Consider the following 25,732-nt stretch of genomic DNA (forward strand, 5'->3'; position numbering starts at 1 on the left):
TGGTTCCCAACGCTACACTCTGGAGAAGCAGATCCAAGAGAACCACAGACCCGCTACCACAGTGTTAATCCGCCAGTAGATTTGTATTTTGTGGCTGCCAGCAATCAGGGTGAACAGAGACTGTGACAGATACATCGTGTTTATTTCTGTAGACGTCTCACATAACGTAACTGCACTGTACAACAGAAAAAGAAAATTCCTAATAACCCAATGCTTCACTCTAATAATTATATACAAATATTCAAATTACATGAAGAGTTAAATGAACAGCCATAATATAGTATAAACACTAATCAATAGTTTAGCTTTATGGCTCAAGGAAATGTTAACTTACATCCATGTTCCTCGTAAACACTAGCAGTCACAGCAAAATCTCCCTCAGTGCCTCCCAGCAGACGTCTGCCTGAGGCTCCAATGCACACACAGCAAGTAGCCAGCTGTCTAGTATGAACATCAAATTTTAACTACCCATGGTTAACAATTTCTCGAGGCACCGAAACAAAACTGTGAAGCATTGGGTTTACAACAGTTCCAACAAATCCAACAAAATTTTTAACTATATAGACTCAGCTCGAGGCTACAAATACAATGAACATGAATAGAAAAACGGCAAGATAGCATTTAACATCATGGTATACTAACTGCAATAACACCAAATGTAGGAACCGGGCTCGTATTCTTGTCGGTTAAGGAAGCTCCATAACACCTCTTCGCATGCGATTTATTTTGCTTATTACACCATGGCTATCCTTTTCTGTGTTAATTATAACGTCACCGTACTCTGCAAAAGTAACATACAAAACGATATTGGCAGTCGTATCCAAAAATAAGCCGATGAGGATGAGATGTTAGGGAGCTTCCGTAACTATGAAGTGACGTAGATTTGATGTGTCGTCTCACACAAGAGGTCCATTATTGGCCTTCCAGTCCAGGTATGATCCAAAGTACACCCTGAAATATATTTTCTTTAATTACAGTGATATTCTTTGGATATTTATACCATTCATTAACATGTTTTGAAAAATAATTACTCATACAAACAAAATAATACCCACAAGATACTGGATTTTTTTTTTTTCTAGAGGGGGTGCTTTCACAATTATCACAGTTTGGTATCGCATATTCTTTAGATATTCAGCATTAACATAATATAATAAAAAAAATAATTACTACTGCATGCAAGATAATATCCATAAGATTTTTTATTTCCTTTCTTTTCCTTTTCATTTTTTGTGGTACTTTCACAATTATTACACACTGGTATTCACCTGTAGGCTACATAATTACCTTTCAGAATAATTTACAAGTGTTCTGTGGATGAGGATGAAAGTAGGTATAAAAGCTTGGGTGATTGTATGTGTATAAGCGCCGACAGAGGACTGAGGGGCAGGAGTGAAAGATGAGTTTTGGGCGAGTGTACAAGTTTGTATGGATAAGTCTGAGAGGAGCAAGAGAGTGTTTTTGACTGGAGACATGAATGGTAAAGTTGTGAATGTACGAGTGGTTGGAGTGGTTGGTCAGTGGGGTGTGCCAGCTGAAGTAGATGGGAATGGTAGTGCTTTGGTGGATGTCTGTGCTGGTAAGGGGTTGGCAATAGCCAACACCTTCCGGCGTAAGATGATCCACAGGTATACATGGAGGGTCATGAGAAGGATGGACGGTGAACTTGTTGAACGAAAGGCAATGATAGATTACGTGTGTGTGGATGAGCGAATGAGAAGACAAATGTTGGATGCAAGAGTGTGGAGAGGGTGGGGGAATGGAATCTCGGACCATCACTTAGTGATGGCCAAGGTAAGGCTGCATAGAAAATTGGTGAAGAGACGAAGGGGAAGACAGGAGGAAACAGCTCCTGTGAAAAGAGTGGAGAAGTTGCAAGAGAGTGAGAAAATGACAGAGTATAAGAGCATAGTGGAAGAAAGATTGGGAAGGTATGAGTTAGAGCAGATGGAAGGGGTCGAAGAAGTATGCAAGATATTCACGGAAGAGATAGGTGCAGCGTGTGAGGTGGTTTGTGGAGTGAGGAGGAGATGCAGGGGTGTGCAAGGGACAGCATGGTGGAATGATGAGGTGAAACGAGCTGTGGAACAAAAGAAGAAGGCATATAGTGAATGGCTAGCGAGTATAGGTAGGGGAGAAGATGAGAGAGAGAAGAGAGAGGTTTATGTGAGCAGGAGAACGGAGTTGAAGAGATTGGTGAAGGAGAGCAAGGAAAGAGTGGATGAAGAGTTTGGGAGGAATCCGAGTGTGAAATGGAGGGAGAGTAAGAAATTCTGTTGGGAGGAGGTAAAGAAAGTAAGACAGTGTGAAAAGGGAAACAGTGGAGGAGTGAAAGATAGGAATAATAAACTGTTGGTGGAGAAGAGAGAGAAAATGAGGAGATGGAAGGAGCACTTTGAGGATTTGTTGAATGTAGGGAGTCTTTTTTTTTTTTTTTTATGCAAGAGAGGAATCAAAGGTAGGAGCCCGCAAACCGTTCCTTCCAAGAAAAACAAAAACAAAACAAAAGAGAGCCAAATTGAAGATCCGTTCATTTCGAGAGGGTAAGAAGTGCGAGTATAAGTGGTTGGGGAATGGCTGGGAGAAGAAGAGATGAGAGGAGGGAGGAAGAGATCAGTAGGGCAGAAGTAGCTGAAGCACTGAACATGATCAGGATGGGAAAGGCCCCAGGAACTGATGGAGTGTGTGGTGAAATGCCTAAGTATGGGGATGTGATTGTTGTGGGGTGGATATGGAAGATGTGTAGATTGGCTTGGGAAGAGGGAAGGGTTCCAGAGGACTGGAAATCAGGTATAACTGTTACTTTGTACAAAGGAACAGGGGAGAGAGAAGTGTGTGGTAACCATAGAGGTATTTGAATTCTTAGTGTGACTGGAAAAATATATGGTAGAATAATTATTGATAGGGTTAGGATATAACAGAGGAGCTAGATGGAGAAGAACAAGGGGGATTTAGGCAGGGAAAAAGGTGTGTAGATCAGATATTTGTTCGAGTAAGTTTAGTGGAGAAGTATCTAGAGAAGAGAAAGAAATTGTATGCTGCCTTCATGGATTTGGAAAAAGCATATGGCAGAGCAGATAGGCAAGGTATATTGAAGGTTTTCAGAATACATGAAGTGGATGGGAAATTGTTGAGTGCTGTGAAAAGTATGTACGAAGGAGCTAGGGCTACGGTGTGAGTGGATGGTGAGCTGAGAGAGTTCTTTGATCTCAATGTGGGACTGAAACAGGGTTGTGTGATGTCTCCATGGCTGTTTAATATATACATGGATGGGGTTGTAAAGGAGGTGCAAGGTAGGGCAGTGGATGTGGGGATGGCACTAATGAATGAGAGTGAGATTTGGAAGATTCCGGTGTTGCTGTTTGCTGATGATACAGTATTGTTAAGTGAAGATGAATAGGAGTTGCAAGGTTTGGTGAATGAAGTTGGGACAGTGTGTAAGAAGAGGAATCTGAAATTTAATGTAAACAAGAGTAAAGTTATGGTGTCTGAGAGGAATGAAGTCACAGAATGCACAGTGAGGTTGGATGGTGAGGATATGGAGAATGAGTGCATTCAAGTACTTGGGTAGTGTGATGAGTAAGGATGGAAGTTTGGGGGATGAAGTACTTGAATGGGTACAGCAGGGAAGGAAGTTGTTGGTTCACTGAAAGCGGTGATGAGAAATAGGGAGGTGAGTACGGAAGTCAAGAAGTCACTGCATGATAGTATTGTGATCCCTACCCTGACGTATGGAAGCAAGGCGTGGATCTTGCTAGAAGGGAACAAGTCGAGAGTGAGTGCAGTGGAAATGAGTTACCTGAGAGGAGCTGACACAGAGGGACAGGTTGACGAATGAAGTAGTGAAAGAATGTTGTGGGGTGGATGTGGATGTGATTGAGAGAATTAGAAGAAATACACTGAGGTTGTTTGGACATGTGGAGAGAATGGAGAATGAAAGACTGACTAAGAGGGTGTATGTAGGTGAAATCGAGGGAGGGAGAGGGAGAGGGAGACCGAGGATGAGGTGGAGGGATGGAGTTGAGAGGTATATGAGGGAGGGGCCAGTGAGCTGGGGGGAGGGCAGTCAGATAGTGGGTGACAGAGCGACTTGGAGGCGTTTTGTCTGCGGCCACCCTTTGCGGGATTAGTGCGTTGGGCTATAGATAGTGTTACATAGCCTATGATTTCATCATCCTTTGTGTAATTTTAACGCACAGTTGCTGCATGTTTGATCACGAGCGTGTTCTGCCTCAGTCCCCCCCTTCTACCGTTATAGTAGAGTAAGTCGTTCTTTCTGTTGTTTCAGTGCGGGATTTTCATCTCTTTGTGCCCATGGCTTCATTTGCGCGTCCCTCTTACAAGTTTTATCAAGCTCTGCTGGCCCCTGTATAATGAGCTCAGTCTCTGCATCATGGCCACTTAGATCTGCTCCTCATTTTGCTCACATCTCTGTCCTCCCCTGTACAGTTATTATTATTGTGAGTGCTCAAGAAATCTCCAAACATCTAGCAGCTGTGTGTAATTTGAGTATTACTGTTATTGCATTTTTTCTTGTACTGTGTAGCATAAGGTTAATTCTTAGGCCTAGTGAGGTTTTTGATTGATGTTGGGTTGTGTCAGTCATTTTTGATAATAGTTTGTATCTGTAATAATTTATCTGGCATTCACTGAGTATTATCTGGTATCTCATTTTATCAGGGCTGACTTAGATAAATTTACTCTTGCTAATTTCGTGTTAATAGAGGCTATTGCAGTTAACCATATATTTAACCTGTTTATTTTGCCATTACATTATCCTTATGAGTCCTGAATGTTTTGTTGTTAGTTTGTGCATTAAACTTTAACTTGTAATTTTACCTAACTCTTTTGTTTTGAACCTGGAACTTTACGGGACAGTAGTGACTCTTAGTATTCTCACTTAAAGTGTACGTTATCTTTCTCTGTTCCGTAACAATAGATAGACAAGTGTTCCCATCAATCACACCAACACGCTTAGTACATCTTTGTCTCTAAACTTCTTTCCAGAATTGTGTTTTGTTTTTTACAGAAGATTGCCGAGTTACTGAATCACAGATTTCTCTTTGCTCATTTTTTTACCGTCATTTAAGGCTTTTTTTAAAGTCTCTTCGAGTAGTTAGCATGGCATCACTAGTAGTAGTAACAGTAATATCAGTAGTAGTAGTAGTAGTTCAGTTCAATTCAATTCAATCGGCTTTATTTCATATCTCTCAATACATAAAAAAAAAGACAACTAATACATTTCATCATTATAAAGGCAGCAGCAGCACAGCAGCACCGTATAAGCAGCAACAGTAGCAGCAGTAAATATACTGTATATACAAAAGACTGTACTTATGCACACTACATAGTACGTGCTGTACTTTACAAATATATATATATATATATATATATATATATATATATATATATATATATATATATATATATATATATATATATATATATGGTAGTAGCAGTAGTAGTAGCAGTAGTCATAGCAGTAGTAGTAGTAGTAGTAGTAGCGATAGTTGCAAAAACAGCAGCATCAACAGCAGCATGAACAGTAGTAGCAGCAGCAACAACAATAGCAGTGCAACAGCAACAACAGCAACACCAGCAACAGCAAGGAAAGCAGCAGCAACAGCAGAAGCAAAATTAGCCGCACAGTCGCAACTGCAGACACAGCAACAGCATCAACAACATTGGTAACAGAGGCAGCAGCAGTAGCAGCAACAGAAACAGCAGATGAAGCAACAGCAACAGCAGTAGCAGCAGTAGCAGCAACAACAACTAAAACAGCAGAAGCTGCTGCAACAACAACATCAGAAACGACAACAACAATAGCAACAGCAGAAACAACTAAAACAGCAGCTGAAGCAACAATAACAACAACAACAATAACAGCAGCAGCTGCAGCAGCAGCAACAACAACAACAACAACTACAACTACATCTACAACAACAGCAGCAGCAGCAGACACAAGTACAACGACAGAAGCAACAACAGCAATAACAGCAACAATAACAGCAACAACAAACACTACTGCAGCAACAGCAGCAATATAGAAACAACACCAGCTGTCACAGCAGCTGCAGCAGCAGCAGTAATAATAACAACAACAATAAAAGCAGCAGCAGCAGCAACAACAACAACAACAAAAGCAGCAGCAACAAAAACAGCAGCAACAATAACAACAACAATAAACACAGCAGCAGCAACAGCAACAACAGGACCTGGAACGGTGGCGTCATCGCCGTGGGTCTACCCCCCAGAGGCTGTCGAAGCAGAAGAGGAGGACAGCATGGGGGCCAAACCACAGAAAACCCTCCCCTCACGGGGCCCGAGAACCTGGGAGTGGCTTCGGTCGTCCGGGCAAATACCACATCTCTCAGCACAACACACAGCACCGTTGTTTCTACATCGAGAAATGACTCCCCGGCGGTCATTTCTCGATGACTTCTTCTAGCTGGGGACATTGAGAGCAATCCAGGACCCACCAACAGATACATATATCCAACATGCTCAAAACTATCACTTCGAGCCGACAGACGAAGAGTTCAGTTCAGTGCAATTCCTGGAAGAACTGGACCCAATACACCTGCACAACACTTGGATCAAGAACACATTATACAAACACCTGGACCTGCTCCTTATGCTCCTTCCCCTCACCAACTATCCCCCCCACCAACCCTACTCCTACTTCCTCCACACCTCCTTAGCCTAACCCACCAATCCTTCCCACACCATCCAATACCCCAACCCCTCCCATTCCACCTCAACCAAATCCACTTCAACCCTTACCTCCATCACAGCCTTCTTCTACCCCTTCCCTTCCATCCACACCACCACCTCATCTCCCCCCCCCTCCCCGTGCTGCAGCAGCCAACACACATCACACACACAACATAAACATCCATTAATTAAATATAAATGGCATACACACCAAAAAACAAGAACTCACACAATTCATCAAACAACAAAACATATACTTTGCCATCTTACATGATAAAAACTACACAGAAATAAAAAACACCTACATTTCATAATTTCACCAACATTAGACAAGACTGGGGCAACGGCGGTGGCGGTGTGGACTCATCACCCTGGCACACAAATCCATCAACTTTTTAGATACCAGTGCACACACAAAGTCACTTCACTCCCCACATGACACTGGTAACAAGTCACATATAACAATCGCCAGTATATACATTCCATCCCCCCAGTCGTCCCCTACGGCACCACACAATTACTCTCCACAAATACAACATATCATTAACATACCCAACATCATCCTGGGTGGTGATTTCAACGCCAACGTGTTGGCCTGGCATGTCATCAACACCGACACAGACAGAGGACTCGTACTACAATCCCAAACAGATCATCTTTTCATACTGAAAAATCCCCATCAACATATCCATATCCCACACCAAGCCCTCTTCCTCCCATCATCTCCAGACATCACATTTTGCTCCCTAAACCTTGTCCCCACAACATCCTGGAGAGTGGTCAAAACCCTTGGATCTGATAACCTTCCGGTCATCATCACTACAAAAACCAGAATCACCCCAGCTGGCCACAGATGCACATACAATAATTACAAGAGAGCCAACTGGAAGGCCTTCACAACTGAAACAGAACAACATTTTGAAACATTTTGAAACATTAAACAGTACATCCATCACAATCATCAACACTGCTGTGCACACTTTGAATACAATTATACAAAATGCTGACAAAAGACACATCCCTAGAGGCAACAGAAAGAGACACAACCCCAACTTCAGAAATCCAAAGCCTCATCAGCCAACGGGACACACTATGACACTGCCCAACACCCCATGCGCAAGACATCGTACAACAATACAAGAACCCTATACTCAGATAAACAATAAAATATCAGAACATGCTTTATCTGTGCATTTATCTTCCACATTAGCTCCGGACCTCCCAAACAACAAACACTAAACTGGAATAATTATCTCCAAATACTTGACCACAAAACAAACACCAGTAAACTCAACAAAACACTAAACAGCATCACACACTCCAACAGCAACACTACACAATCATATGCTGCCGTCACAGAAACGGACACCATACCTTCAAACAAACAACAAGCAAACACTCTCATCAATCACTTTTCGCATGTCAGCCATCTAAACCCCCACTGCGACGACTGACCTATCATCCGACATAAGAAACAGTTCCCCACAGACCCAGACTTCGCACCTTTCACTTACAACCAGACGAAGCACATCATTAGCAACCTTAACCCGCCCCATCCCAACCACTTTTCCACCACTGACCAATCCCGACCATTATTGGAAATTTTTTTTTGGCTCAAACCTTCGTTTTTGGTGAGAAACATCGAAAATTCATAAAGAAATTGCTCACCTGAGGTTTAAAATACTCGATCCAGGTAGCACTACCTCCTTACCTTACTGGGTTTTCTAACAGGCTGGCACCAAAGAAAACGAGTTTTATGGGAGGGTAACTATTTCACACCACTCATTAACGGTATTTATTTATTTACTTGGTACGAATTTATATGTAGTACGAGAGTATATTGGTTTTCAAAAAGTAATATAGGCATTATAGGCATTGTTTCACTCACTAACTCACCACCATACCTGACCTTTTTTTGCTACATTACCTGCTCATCATTTCTGACTGTTTCTTCCTCTAATCCTATGTAAAGTTTGTCCTCCACATTGTCGTCGATTGGGGAATCACTCTGGCCCTGAATTTCGTACCGTGGCATGACATGGCTTTACTGGCCAGGTCACTGAAAACAGGTGAATTGCTGAGACAATGGCGTGCAGGGGGGGGGGGAGGTCATGCTGGGTAAGGCATTGTCCCTGCCTGGCATCTTGTAGAGGAAGGTGTCCCGTGTATACCTACCAAAAATCACTCGCGAAAATTGAAAATTGTGCAAATTAGGGACCTTGCAATTGATCTGCGTTTATGTACGTCAAAGGGATTGGCAGTGACAAAACGTGTGGACGTTAGTTCACGTCAACGGGACACTGCGGGTTAAGCACTCATCTGCCTATAGACCAAACAACATGAGCAACATATACCTTAAACACCTTGGACCACAAGGCATACAAGCACTCACCAACATATCAAACTACAGTTATTCACACAACATAGTACCCAACATCTGGAAGCATGACATTATCATCACTATCCCCAAACCCAACAAAGTCCCCATGCTACCTTCCTCACACCGCCCCATCACACTCCTCTGCACCCCATGCAAAGTCAATGAATGACTGGTACCACAAGTAGTTACGCCTCACACCCCCCTAGCCCCATCACAGCATAGCTTTAGGCCACTACACTCCACAAACACTCTTCTTACAGATGCTAGACAGAAAGAGTTTTTGATGGCATGAATTCACCTAGGCCATCATGCAGAACACTCCTAGTCACACTAGACATTAGCAAAGCTTTTGATGCCATCCCCTGCCACAACCTCACAAACAAAATATTCAACACAAACATGCACAATAACACAAAAAGATGGCTGGCAAACAACTCAGAATGCAGATGTGCGCATATATCATTTGCCGGTCAATCTTCGAACATCAGAAACTTCACAAATGGCGTCCCCCAACGATCTGTTTTGTCCCCTACACTCTTCAACTATTATGCACGACATACCCACACCCCACACACCACAAATACACATAGCTTCCTATGCAGATAACATAACACTTACATATAAACACAAAAATGAAAATACAGCTGCGCACATCCTCCAACCTTACCTCAACACACTAAACGAATGGTTCACCACAAACAGGCTCAAAATAGCCCCAGCCAAATCTACAGAGACCCTTCTCACAAACTGGACAGCAGAACTTAGTCACATTCCACACCTCACCATAAACAACACTCCCTTACCATACACACACACACACACACACACACACACACACACACACACACACACAAAATCCTTGGTGTAACATACATCAATGTCATTTAAACAACACATCACAAATATTAAAAATAAATTAACACCAAGACTCAATGCCTTGAGCTCACTTGCCCATACAACATTCGGACACAACAAAGAAACCACCACCACCGTAGGCAAACAATATATACGTTCAGTGATGAAGTATGCAGGCCCTGCTTGGCTCTTAACCTCACCAAAACACACTACAACACCCTATAGACCATACAGAACAAGGCCCTAAAAATACTCACAGGCTGCACAGCTACTACACCCACAGACCACCTACATCAAGAAACCAAAGTCCTCAAAGTCAAGGATCATCTAGACATGAGAGGCACCCAAATTCTCGCTGCAGCCTCCACAAACCCACAACATCCACTACACTATATGGCAGCATATCCACACACACTAAGGAACATCAAAATAACACTTAGCACACGGTATCATACACCTATCAACCCCTCAAAATCTTTCACAGGAATACCCACTAATGTTTAACCCCTAAAACGCGGGGCATCGCATTTGCGATTCGAGTTAATTTTGAATAAGCGCGGGCAAGGATGTTCCAGCTGGTATTGTCTAACAGTACCACCACCTTTTAGCTACAATTAGCATACTTTACCTTTGTACTACTGACCTCCGTTGTTGCCAAGTATCGCGTTTTCCCCCCCTCCCCCCCACCACGGCCCGGCCAGCCTGGGTGTGATACATGGCAGCGCTCTGATTGCTCAGAACTGTAAATCTGCGCTCTCCTCTCACAAGCAGTTTATGCTAATAGGAAACGCTTGTTTCCCCAGTTGTAAAACTAGCTTTTTTTCGCACGGTTTGCCTCTGTTTAGCGTCAGTTTACCGCAGGCTTTCAAAGTGACATTATGGCGAGTTCTAGCTCTTCCGAGTCAGTGCGAGCGGCCGACAGGAACGAGAATAAAGTGACGGGCGTAAGGCAGAATAAAAAGCGCACTGCGGTGATCTTTTGGGAAGTAATATGATTAAAAATAATGTAGTATACGTGTTTTTAGCTGTGAAAATGGAAATGTTTGTTGAGTGACAGGAAGACCGCTGCCGCGCTGCATGTTGGCCATACACTTCGTTGATTTTAGCCTTATTTTCAGTGCTTATTGTACAAATACGGATTCCAAACTACCTGTACGTTGTAGTATAAAGTTTACTGTGACAGAATGAGGCTGTGGTAGAGGGGAAACCGGGTTGCTGGAGGTGTGAAAGTGAAGGTTTTGTTACCCAACTTTGCAAGTCTCCACAAGTCCTTGGGTAGTCCACGAAGGCTCAATACCTGTCTCTGGAGAAAGCTGAATGTAAGTACTATCTGCCATACCAAGTATAACGTTCTAGGGTTAATCTCTGATTTTTGGCTAATATTTTCCTACAGGTACTCAGACCTCGATCGAACGCCGCCACCCAGGGGAGGGCGACTGTCCATGGCCGCGCATTAGGGGTTAATAATATCCAGCTCAATCCTGCATCATCCTTGAACATGCTTGGGGTTTCATTCACAAGGGACTTATCTTGGAAAGATCATATTGGTCTTGTAAAATCTACTTCCAAAGAGATTAGGTGTGCTAAGCCGACTCCGTGCCTTCTTTACTCCTGCACAGTTGTTGACTTTATACACGGGTTTTATTCGCCTCTGTTTAGAGTACAACTCTCATGTGTGGGGAGGCTCCCACATACAGCTCTTCTCAATAGGGTGGAGTCAAAGGCTATTCATCTCATCAACTCTTCCCCTCTTACTGGCTCCCTTCAACCTCTGTCTCTTCACCGCGCTGTTGCTTCTTTATCTCTTTTCTATCACTACTTCAATGGTCACTGCTCCTCTGAACCGTCTTCTTGCATCCCTCCACCTCTACGACGGGCACGTAACACCCGTCTAGCAACAAACTCTCATCCCTTTGCTGTCCAACTCTCTAATGCAAGAGTTAACCGTTACTCTCAGCCCTTCATTTATGCAACAGGTCAGCTCTGGAACTGTCTACCTCTGTCTGTATTTCCTACTTCCTATGATCTCCTGTCTTTCAAACGCAGTGTGTCCAGGCATTTCGAAATGAATGGATCTCGAATTTGGCTCTCTTTTGTATTGTTTTTCTTTCTTTCTTAGAAGGAACGTTAATGCAGGCTCAGCCTTTGGTTCCTTCTTCCTCACAAAAAAAAAAAAAACTGTCATCTCTCCCCCCCTCGCCTGTCTCAGACCAGCTTGGAGAAGCATATCCATACTCACATCATTCGCCGCTCCATTCAGTCACTGAAAGACAACACACAGCTGCATGCACGGCCTCCTGATATCCACCCTTCTGAATCCTATCTCCCTCGTGAGGACAGGGTCCATCTGGCCATGCTGAGATGTGGGCTTCATCCAGCCCTCTTAAGTTATTGGAAGAGGCTGGATAACTCCGTCGCTGATGCCTGTCCAGGATGTAACACAGCACCCCATACTATTAAGCACATTATGGAAGACTGCATTGCACACAATCACCTATGTCAACAACACAACATACACTCCTTGAGAGCTCTGTGGGAAAGCCCTGTCTCGGCCATGGCCTTCCTTAGGGACTCGGGGCTGTTTGGCCAGACTGCCTAGGTAACAACTACTACTACTACAGCAACAACAGCACCAGCAACAACAACAGTAACAGCAACAGCAACAACAACAAAAACAACAGCAGCAGCAGCAGCCACAACAACAAAAACAGCAATAACAGCAACAGTGAAAACACCAGCAGTCAACAACAACAACAGAAATAACGGGAAAAGAAACAGCAGCAGCAACAGCAACAGCATCAAGAGTAGCAATAGAAGCAGCAGTCGCAGCACAACAACAACAATATCAACAACAGCAGCAGAACCAGCAGCAACAACTGCAAAAACAATGAGAAGAACAGCAGCAGCAACAACAACAAGAGCAACAACAAAATCAGCAGCAGCAACAACAACAGCAACAGAAGCAGAAGCAACAACAACAGCAACAGAAGCAGAAGCAACAACAACAGCAAAAGAAGCAGCAACAACAACAGTAGCAGACTGCCTTGGGAACAACAACTACTACTACTACAGTAGCACCACCACCAGCAACAACAACAAGAACAACAAAAGCAGCAGCAGCAACAAAAACAACAACAAAAGCAGCAGCAGCAACAAAAACAACAACAAAAGCAGCAGCAGCAACAAAAACAACAACAAAAGCAGCAGCAACAAAAACAACAACAGGAGGAGCAACAATAACAACAACAGCATCAGCAAACACAACAGGAGCAATAACAGCAACAATAACAACAGCAACAGCAGCAGCTGCTGCTGTTGCGAAACAACAGACAACACCAGCAGCAGAAGCAGCTGAAGCATAAGCAAAAGCAGCAACAAACAACAACAGTAGCAACAATAACAGTAGCAGCAACAACAGCAATAAAAACAACAGCCAAAACTACAACAGCAACAACAACAGCTACAACAAAAGCAACAATATCAGTAACAGCAAAAACAACAGCAGCAGTAAAAACAACAACAACAGCTGGAGCAGCAAAAGCAGCAGGAAAAGCAACAGCTACAGCAAAAGCACTAGCAACAGCAGCAACAGGAGCACAAGCAACAGCAGCAACAGCAACAACAATAGCAACAACAGCCGCAGCATCAACAACAATAGCAGCAGCCCCAACAACAGCAACAATAACAGCCACAACAGCACTAACAACAATAACAGCAACAGCAAAAACAACAGCAGCAGCAGCAGCAGCAACAACAACAACAACAACAACAACAACAACAACAACAACAGAAACAACAGGAACAGCAACAGCAGCAGCAACAGCAACAGCATCAAGAGTAGCAATAGGAGCAGCAGTCGCAGCACAACAACAACAATATCAACAACAGCAGCAGAACCAGCAGCAACAACTGCAAAAATAATTAGAAGAACAGCAGCAGCAACAAAACAGCAGCAGCAGAAACAACAGCAGCAGTGATACCTGAAGCAGTGGCGTCTTCGCCGTCGGTCTACCCCCTAGAGGCTGTGGAAACAGAAGAGGAAGATAGCATGGGGGCCAAACCACCACAAACCCTTCCGGCCCCTCGCAGGGCCTGAGAACCTGGGAGTGGCTTCAGTCGTCCGGTCAAATACCAGATCTCTCAACACAACACATACAACATCATGTTTTCTACACCGAGAATTGACTCCCCGGCGGTCATTTCTCGATGACTTCTAACCGGAGACATTGAGAGCAATCCAGGACCCAACAACAAATACGTATGTCCAACATGCTCAAAACCTATCACGCCGAGCCGACAGTCAAAGGGTTCAGTTCAGTGCAATTCCTGCAAGAACTGGACCCATTACACCTGCACAACACTTGCATCCAGAAAACATTACACAAACACCTGGACCTGCTCCTTATGCTTCTTCTCCCCACCCACTAATCCCCCACCAACCCTACTCCTACTTCCTTTACACCTCCTCAGCCAAACCCACCGATCCTTCCAACTCCATCCAATCCCCCAACCCCTCCCATTCCAACCCATCCTAATTCACCCCAACCCTTACCTCCATCACAACCTTCTCCTACCACCTCCCCTCCACCCACACCACCACCTTCCCCCCGTGCTGCAGCAGCCAACACACATCGCACACACAACATAAACATCTTTCAGTTAAACATAGATAGCATAAACACCAAAAAACAAGAACTAACACAATTCATCAAACAACAAAACATACACATTGCTATCTTTCAAGAAACAAAACTACACAGAGCACAGAAAACACCAACATTCCATAACTTCACCACCATTGGACAAGACCAGGCCGACGGCGATGGCAGTGGACTCATCACCCTGGTACACAAATCCATCAACTTTTCAGATACCAGTACACACAGAAAGTCACTTCTCCCCCCACATGACAAAATTACAACAAAAATACAATCAATTAAAATAGGCTACGCACTGGTAACAATTCAAATATAACAATCGCCAACACATGTATTCCCCCCCAATTGTCCCCCACAGTACCACACAATTACTTTCCACAAATACACCACATCACTGACATAACCAACATCATCCTGGGTAGTGATTTCAACGCCAAGGCGTCGGCCTGGCATGTCAACAACCCTAACACAGATAGACGGCTGGTACTACGGTCCCAGACAGATCATCTTATCATACTGAATAAACTCCATCAACATACCCATATCCCACACCAAGCCCTCTTCCTCCGATCATCCCCAGACATCACCTTCTGCTCCCCAAACCTTGCCCCTACTACATCCTGGAGAGTGGTCAAAACCTTTGGTTCTGATCACCTCCCAATCAACATCACTTTCAAAACCAAAATCACCCCAGCTGGCCACAGACACACATACACTAATAATTAGAGAGCCAACTGGGAGGCCTTCAGAACTGAAACATAACAACATTTCGAAACACTAAGCAGTACACCCATCACAAACATTAACACCGCTGTGCACACTTTCCTGAAAATTATGTAAAACGCAGACAAAAGACATATCCCTAGAGGCAACAGAAAGAGACACAACCCCAACTTCACACCAGAAATTCAAGGCCTCATCAGTCAATGGGACACACTGCGACACTTCCCAACACCCCATACACAAGACACCGTACAACAAATACAAGAACTCAACACTCAAATAAACAATAAAATATCAGAACAGGAAACACTAAACTTGAATTAATATCTCCAAACACTTCACCACAAAACAAACACCAGTAAACTCTACAAAACACTAAACAGCATCACACTCCCCAACAGCAACACTACACAATCACATGCTGCCATCACAACAACAGACACCATACCTTCAAACAAACATCAAGCAAACACTCTCAGCAATCACTTTTCACAAGTCAGCCATCTAAACCCCCATCGCGACGACCGACATATCATCTGACGTAAGAGTCAGTTCCCCACAGACCCAGACTAAGCACCTTTCACTTACAACCAGACAAAGGACATCATTAGCAACCTTAAGCACTCGTCTGGCTGTGGACCAGATAACATAAGCAACATTCACCTTAAACACCTTGGGCCACAAGGCATACAAGCGCTCATCATTATATCAAACTACAGTTATTCACACAACATAATACTCAACATCTGGAAGCATGACATTATCATTACTATCCCCAAATCCAACAAAGACCCCACGCTACCTTTCTCACACCACCCCATCACACTCCTCTGCATCTCCTCTAAAGTCACTGAACGACTGGTACTACAACTAGTCACACCTCACATCCCCCTAGCCCAATCACAACATGGCTTTAGGCCACTACACTACACAAACACCCTTCTTACAGACCTTACACAGAGAGTTTTTGATGGCACGAATTCAGCCAAGCCACCACACAGAACACTCCTAGTCACACTAGACATTAGCAAAGCTTTTGATGCCATCCCCCACCACAACCACACAAACAAAATACTCAATACAAACATGCATAATAACACAACAAGATGGTTGGCAAACTACTTAGAATGCAGATGTGCACATGTAACATTTGCCCGTCAGTCTTCGAACATCAGAAACTTCACCAATGGCGTCCCCCAACGATCTGTTTTGTCCCCTACACTTTAACCTATACATGCTCGACGTACCCACACCCCACACATCACAAATACACATAGCTTCCTATGCAGATGACATAACACTTACATGTACAGTCGGGGAAGAAAGAAGCTGGACACAATTGGCGGCCTCTGGCAACAACTCCTATAGTAAACACGTAGGTGGTAGCGGATATATATGAATGGAGGGGTAACGTTTGTATCGAAGTGTGTGATTGGTCGGCACACCACCGTCTGTCATTGCCATGTAGTCAAATATTGGAGAGGGTTTTGAGTATGAATACACTATGTGGTAGATATAATAGATATTCACCCTGTGTCATAGGACATATAATATCTTAATTTGACAGTTGATTAGCTGTATTGATTAATGTCACTCATATTTAAGGCACTGTGCAGCTGAAAGTATTTGTGGAGTCAAAGGCATCTGTCTTCAGAGTAGGTTCAATATGAGACCGAAGCCTCAGATCCTTGAATAAATCATAATTATTATCAAGCGCAAAACATAATTTATTGGCGAGTTCGTTTGTATGCTTCATTAACGAATATGTCGTTGAAATACAACATTGGTTCTGATAATCTTTATGACTTTGCTACGTTCTGAGTCAGTAGAAACGTTCCTCCCATGAACGTGGACAGAGCTTCATTGAGCACCATCCCTTACCGTGCTGGGGGTGGGAGGAACCGTTAACACACGCACGATTTATTAGTTTCTTCATTCAACTGCTAATGAAAAACTACTATGCTATTGCTAAACAAATGTTTGCTCCGTCCATGATAACAAGAGACTGCTCCTTGATAAGACAGATACCTCTGATACTGAAAACATTCCTTTTAGGTGATGTCCATCACACGTTTTCCCTCTCGAGTTGAGGTGGTGAGTTGGTAGGGTGAAGTATGGCCTTTTCAACGGCACTTCTGTCGCGATTATTTCGCCCTACAACCTCTCTACCGAACTAGCCTCACATGAGCATCCCCTCCAAGCTAGCCTCACACGAACACTTTCCTCCGGCATTCTCTTCCCTCACTTAGCCCAACCTTTCACATTAGCAACATGTCAAGATGATTCCTAACATCCAGTTCAGTCACACAATTTGCACGTTAAGTAATGATCTTTTGCCCCACAGTTCAAATCAAGGAGATTCAAATTAACTAATTTTATGGTGAGTGTTTTTTCAAGTTAGTGAAGATGTCCACACTCATAGGTTACATGTTATCAGGTGATACCATTTATACACACAATATAATTAACTCAAAAGACCTGATGAGTATGTCAGCGTTTTATACTAACTAACGCTACACGATTCTAGTTCCTTTATAGGGCATCCTTGCATATTTATGGTTAACTCTTTCGCTGCGAGTTTTCTTCCTGTGATGTGTTTGGTGCTAGAGTAAACAAGTGGCCCCCCGTAAGGGGGAATCACACCATCCGCGAGCCTATACATATCTAGCCCGGCTCGGAATATGACCTTGACCTTGACCTACTACCACCAATTTCGAACTCGTAGGAGATTTTCATCCTTATTACACACCTGTATTTTTTTTTTATGATATCCTGAGGGGTTGCAAAGTTATCGTGCTAACAGACCCACGGACCTTGACTTAATTTCTCCAATTCCGAACTCGTAGGAGATTTTCATCCCTATTACACACCTGTATAATTTTGTGATGGTATTTTGAGCGGTTGCAAAGTTATCATGCTAACAGATACACACACAGACAGACAAATTGAAAACAATGCCATGTTTGCTATCTCGCTGGTAATTACTAGTCACGTGCGGTAAAGCCCTAAGTACTAAATGAAAGGTGACGTAAGCTTGAGCATGTTACTGAAATTACGGTAATTCCATTTAGCACACACAATGTCTTTCCAAATAAAAATTAAATTTGTGATGCATTGAGTACAAGTGCCACACACGGATTACAGTAAATTCTTTTTCACTCGTATAATATAGCATGCAAAAACCTTTACATTCGAAGCATCTTCCCCATAATATATTCATAAGCTTACAACTGAACTAGCAAAAGGTTTAATATACTCATATGCTTAACGGTAGACGATTTTGCTGATACCTTGGAACAATCCGCCTTCAGTAAGGACTGGCAAAGAATAAAGGTGATAAGGATAAGGTTACCAACAAACGAGTATTTCCAGTGATGCAGTAATGAGCTGCAGTATTACACTTGACTTCTGTGTTTAGCTTATATTCTTGTAACTATTGATTTTAACATCATCGCATTGCCTTATGTGTGATTCTTTTAATTATGTTCATGAAAATGACGTCTATGGGTCCTACAACATTTATTGTGCTTCACTCATGATAGGTCACATTCTTTTCATACCATAATAGATTGAGGTAATATGAAGCTAGCAAGTCAAGAGACTGAAGGGGTGTGCATTCACCTTGTATCAGAGGACAGAACAGGCGCAGTAGAAGCATAAAAAGGATACGCACGAGTAATTATTAGGAATTATTGCCTTCCTACACCAGTTGGATTGATATTGTGATAAATGTCGAGCAGTAGTTTGCAAGGAATGATGCGGATAACACGAAACAACAGATTTTTAAATACTCCACACAGTTATGGTGCTGAGCCATCAGCCCTCTGCACGAACTTTGGAATCGTGCTCTACCTTAATTATTACATCATTGGTTTCCGATTTGTTATGGTGCGATATATCTCGGATTATAGTCTAATGACCTGCTTTAATCCATCATGTAGCTACAGTTCACTTGTTGGCCTTCATTTGGATTCATCAGTATGGTAAAGGGGAAGTTTATTCACCTGTAAATCTGTGCTGGTCCGAATATGACAGAAAGGTTCCAATTAAAAATATCATAACATGGTTTCTTATATTTCAGTTATAACTAATCACACATACATATAAACACTGAAACATGCACGCAAACCATGCCATGCTCTGTGACTGAACTGGATGTTAGGAATCATCTTGACATGTTGCTAATGTGAAAGGTTGGGCTAGGTGAGGGAAGAGAATGCCGGAGGAAAGTGCTTGTGTGAGGCTAGCTTGGAGGGGATGCTCATGTGAGGCTAGTTCGGTAGAGAGGTTGTAGGGCGAAATAATCGCGACAGAAGTGCCGTTGAAAAGGCCATACTTCACCCTACCAACTCACCACCTCAACTCGAGAGGGAAAACGTGTGATGGACATCACCTAAAAGGAATGTTTTCAGTATCAGAGGTATCTGTCTTATCAAGGAGCAGTCTCTTGTTATCATGGACGGAGCAAACATTTGTTTAGCAATAGCATAGTAGTTTTTCATTAGCAGTTGAATGAAGAAACTAATAAATCGTGCGTGTGTTAACGGTTCCTCCCACCCCCAGCACGGTAAGGGATGGTGCTCAATGAAGCTCTGTCCACGTTCATGGGAGGAACGTTTCTACTGACTCAGAACGTAGCAAAGTCATAAAGATTATCAGAACCAATGTTGTATTTCAACGACATATTCGTTAATGAAGCATACAAACGAACTCGCCAATAAATTATGTATTGCGCTTGATAATAATTATGATTTATTCAAGGATCTGAGGCTTCGGTCTCATATTGAACCTACTCTGAAGACAGATGCCTTTGACTCCACAAATACTTTCAGCTGCACAGTGCCTTAAATATGAGTGACATTAATCAATACAGCTAATCAACTGTCAAATTAAGATATTATATGTCCTATGACACAGGGTGAATATCTATTATATCTACCACATAGTGTATTCATACTCAAAACCCTCTCCAATATTTGACTACATGGCAATGACAGACGGTGGTGTGCCGACCAATCACACACTTCGATACAAACGTTACCCCTCCATTCATGCATATCCGCTACCACCTACGTGTTTACTATAGGAGTTGTTGCCAGAGGCCGCCAATTGTGTCCAGCTTCTTTCTTCCCCGACTGTACACACCAAAATGCAAACACAGCTGCACACATCCTCCAACCTTACCTCAACACACTACACGAATGGTTCACCACAAATAGGCTCAAAATAGCCCTAGCCAAATCTACAGTGACCCTTCTCACAAACTGGACAGCAGAACACAGTCACATCCCACACCTCACCATAAACAACACTCCCGTACCACACACACACACACACACACACACACACACACACACACACAAAATCCTTGGTGTAACATACAGTACATCAATGTTATTTAAACAACACATCACAAACATTAAAAATAAAATCACAGCAAGACTTAATGCCTCGAGGTCACTTGCCCATACAACATTCGGACACAACAAAGACACCACCACCACATTGTACAAACAATATATACGTTCAGTGATGAAATATTCAAGCCCTGCTTGGGCTCCTAACCTCACTAAAACACACTACAACACTCCACAGACCATACAGAACAAGGCCCTAAAAATAATCACAGGCTGTACAGCTACTACACCCACAGACCACCTACATCAAGAAACCAAAGTCCTTAAAGTCAAGAATCGTCTAGACATGAGAGGCACCCAAATTCTCGCTGCAGCCTCCACAATCCCACAACATCCACTACACTACATTGCAGCACATCCACACACACCAAGGTACATCAAAACAACACCCAGCACACGACATCATACACAAATACTGTCATCTTTCCTTCCTCGCCCGTCTCAGACAAGCCTCAAGAAGCATATCCATACTCAAATCACTCGCCGCTCCATTCAGTCACTTAAAGACAACACACAGCTGCATGCACGGCCTCCTGAAATCCACCCTTCTGAATCCTCTCTCTCTCGTGAGGACAGGGTCCACCTGGCCATGCTGAGATGTGGGCATCATCCAGCCCTCTTAAGTTATCGGAAGAGGCTGGGTAACTCCGTCGCTGATGCCTGTCCAGGATGTAACACAGCACCCCATACTATGAAGCACATTATGGAAGACTGCATTGCACACAATCACCTACGCCAACAACACAACAAACACTCCTTGAGAGCTCTGTGGGAAAGCCCGGTCTCGGCCATGGCATTCCTTAGGGACTCGGGGCTGTTCGGCCAGACTGCCTAGGGAACAACAACTACTACTACTACAGCAGCAGTGACAACAGCAGCAGCAGCAGCAACAGCAACATTAACATCAACAGCAACGACAACACCAGTATCAGCGCATCAGCAACAGCAACATGAGCAACAGCAGCAACAACAACACCAGCAGCAGCAACAACACAATAACAATAACAACAACAGCAACAACTGCAAAAACAGTAACAGCAATAGTAGAAACAACATCAACAGGGGCAGCACGACAAGCAGCAGCAACAACAGCAATAGCAGGAGGAACAACAAAAACAGCAGTAGCAACAGCAATAACAACAACAACAACGGCAGCAGCAGGAGAAGCAGCAGCAGCAACAGCGACAACAACCACAACCACAACAACTACAGCTACAGCAAAAGCAGCAACAACTACAGCGGCAGCAGCAGCAGCAAAGAAAATCAACAATAATAGTAGACGCAACAGCAACAGCAGGAATAACAAAAAACAGCAGCAACGGTAGCAATAGCAGTGACAGTGGCAAACGCAGCAGCAAGAACAACAACGATGGCAGCAGCAGCAACAACAACAACAAAAACAACAGCAACAACAGCAGGAACAGCAGCAACAACATCAAGAGTAACAACAATATCAACAGTAACAACAATAACACCAGCAACAACAGGAACAGCAACAACAACAACATCAGCAGCAGCACAACAACAGCACCAGCATCAGAAGCAGCCGGAGCACAGGCAAAAGCAGCAGCAAAACAACAACGGCCACAACAACAATAACAACAACAACAGTAACAGCAAAAACTTGAGCAGCAACAAGAACAACAACAACAATAGCAGAAGCAGCATGAACAGCAGCAGCAGCAGCAACAACAACAGTAATAACTACAACAGCAGCAACAACAACAGTAATAACTACAACAGCAGCAACAACAACAGCAATAACTACAACAGCAGCAACAACAACAGTAAAAACTACAACAGCAGCAACAACAACAGCAATAACTACAACAGCAGCAACAACAACAGTAATAACTACAACAGCAGCAACAACAACAGCAATAACTACAACAGCAGCAACAACAACAGTAATAACTACAACAGCAGCAACAACAACAGCAATAACTACAACAGCAGCAACAACAACAGTAATAACTACAACAGCAGCAACAACAACAGCAATAACTACAACAGCAGCAACAACAACAGTAATAACTACAACAGCAGCAACAACAACAGCAATAACTACAACAGCAGCAACAACAACAGCAATAACTACAACAGCAGCAACAACAACAGCAATAACTACAACAGCAGCAACAACAACAGCAATAACTACAACAGCAGCAACAACAACAGCAATAACTACAACAGCAGCAACAACAACAGCAATAACTACAATAGCAGCAACAACAACAGCAATAACTACAATAGCAGCTACAACAACAGCAATAACTACAATAGCAGCAACAACAACAGCAATAACTACAACAGCAGCAACAACAGTTACAGTAGCAAAGGGAGCAGCAGCAGCAACGACAACAATAACAACAACAACAGCAGCAGCAACAACAATAACACTAACAACACCAGCAACAGCAGCTTCAGCAGCAGAAGGAGCAGCAGCAACAACCAGCAACAACAACAACAACAACAAAAGCAGTAGCAACAACAGCAGCAACAGCAACAGCAGCAGCAGTGACAACAGCAGCAACAACAGCAACAAAAGCAACAACAATAACAGCAACAACAACAGCAACAACAACAAAAGCAACAGGAGCAAAAGGAACAACAGCAACAATAGCAACAGCAACAACTGCAAGAACAACAGTAGCAACAGGAGCAGCAGCACAAGCAGCAAAAGCAAGAACATCAACAACAACAACAACAACAACAACAACAACAACAACAACAACAGCAGCAGCAGCAGCAACAGCAACATCAGGAACAGTAGCAACAGCAAAAACAACAATAACAACGACAACAACAGCAGCAGCAGCAGCAGGAACAGCAGCAATAACAGCAAAAATAAAACAGCAGCAACAGCAGCAATAGCGGTGGCACCAGCAGCAACAACAGCAACAATAACAACTACAAAAGAACAGCATCAGCAACAACAACAGCAGCAGCAGCAACAACAGAAGCAGCAGCAGCAGCAGCAGCAACATCAACAACAACAGCAACAACAACAACAGCAACAACAACAACAGCAACAACAGCAGCAACAGCAACAACAACAACAGCAGCAACAGCAACAACAACAACAGCAGCAGCAGCAGCAACAACAACAAACAACAACAGTAGCAGCAGCAGCAACAACAATAGCAGCAGCAGCAGTAGCAACGACAACAGGAATAACAAGAGCAGCAGCAGCAGCAGCAGCAGGAGCAGCAACAACAAGAACAACAACAACCGTGCCAGCAGCAACAACAACAACAACAACTACAAGAGCAGCAGCAGCAGCAGCAACAACAACAACAACAACAACAACAACAACAACTGCAGCAGTAGCAACAAATGGAGCAGTGACAACAACAACAACAACAACACCAACAACAACAGCAGCAGCAGCAACAACAACAAAAACAAAAACAGCACCAAACAACAGTAGCAGCAACAGCAAACAGCAACAGTAGTATTAGCTGTTGCAGCAGCACTACTACTAGTACCGTAGTAGTAGTAGCAGCCCTGGGTTCATATGAAACGTGAACCCGGTGGACTACAGGTTTAAGCTGATCTGCATCCTTTTTTCAGGAGAGAGAGTAGTAGTTGAGGGACGTTTGTATATCTAGGCAGTTTAGTGACCTGGTTATATCGGTGCCACCACATGAAGGCGTCCCTCTACAGCACCAGGCAATATAAAAGAGAAGGTGTATAGTGGGACTCTGGTCTTACCTGACATTGCAGTATCCGTATGGCTGGAGTTGTTGCCAGGCTTCGGTGGCTCGCACGCCAGACGTACAAGACACCACCACGTTTCTGTCTTCTGGATGTGGCTTCGCAAACCCGTGCTTGGCTTCAAAATCTCTCTCATTCAGCTTTGCAATGTCCTGAATTTGGCCCACTGTCAAACAAATATATTCATTACTATTTTAACACCATCAGGAAAAACATCATAATAAAAGCACTTTCGGCTAACACACAGGCTCATATTACTCACTCAGGATACAGAAACTCTTGGTCTGTGGTTCCATTGATGTAGGCAACAGTGGTCGCCGAAAATGTTTGGAAATACTGTGCGTGTTTTAGGCTGCCAGTGTGGTTTTCTAACTCTGCAAAGTTTAGGGACCTGTTAGGAATAAAAAAAAATGCATCCAGCGTATTCTATAAGGAAATATGGAAAAATGTGCCACTGCTGAGAAACAGGATCTAATCTTACAACAGTGAGAGCTGTCCAAGTCTAAGCAAACACTGTGTACCATTCCAAATACTGTGCCTCGTCTCTCCCTCCGTTTACCCCGCCCGCCCTTCCCCAACTGCTGGATGTGTCCACGTATTGTCTAGTAAAGTCGATATATGATAACATTAACAGTGTTTACTGTGGTGCATAAGTAACACAGCATGTCTGACGATTTAGTGAATCCTGTAACTCGCTAAATACATGTAAGCTGTCGTGTTGGGTATTGCTCCCAAAGTTTATTGTTTGGGTAGAGCTGTTTCAGTGCTTCAGATTCTAGTCGGCTCCGCTCGAATGTCTAACCAACTGTATTATATGTTCTTGGTTGGTAGTACTGCATGTAAGTAACTGATGTATGTGTTTTGAGTATAACACTGTAATTGAACGAGCAATACCTGAACCACAACTATCAGTGGCAAGTCATGCTCAGTAACCAATCGACTGGCGGCCTGCAGTGTTCGGACATCAGGCGCAGACTTAAGCACCAACAGTACGCCCTGTGAACAGTATTGCAAATACTCGATCATGTCTCCAGCCACGGTCACTCAGGCATTTGATACTTTGTAGCTAATCACATATCAGCACCATATCTTTACGTACAGCTCCGGTCAGAATTTGGTGATACAGTCAGCACTTCCAACGCCAAAGCGTCTGGGTTCAGAGTTCGAGAATTTCGACTCACGTGTCTGACACACACACACACACACACACACAGACACACACACACACAGACACACAGACACACACACACACACACACACACACACAC

General features: G+C 43.4%; 1 long non-coding RNA gene across 1 annotated transcript in view; it reads right to left on the reverse strand.

The window, feature by feature from the left end:
- Positions 1 to 656: 656 nt before the first annotated feature.
- Positions 657 to 25,732, reverse strand: part of LOC145396371 (uncharacterized) — a 64,353-nt gene continuing 39,277 nt past the window's right edge. The window contains exons 3-4 of the long non-coding RNA XR_013896772.1: positions 24,462 to 24,630; positions 657 to 951 (exon numbers count right to left, since the gene is read on the reverse strand). This is a non-coding gene — a long non-coding RNA (uncharacterized LOC145396371). The remainder of the gene's footprint in view (positions 952 to 24,461; positions 24,631 to 25,732) is intronic.

This window comes from Coenobita brevimanus, chromosome 37 (genome assembly GCF_032717465.1).
Source record: "Coenobita brevimanus isolate Jiangsu-jjx chromosome 37, ASM3271746v2, whole genome shotgun sequence".
Classification (NCBI taxonomy): Eukaryota; Metazoa; Arthropoda; class Malacostraca; order Decapoda; family Coenobitidae; genus Coenobita; species Coenobita brevimanus.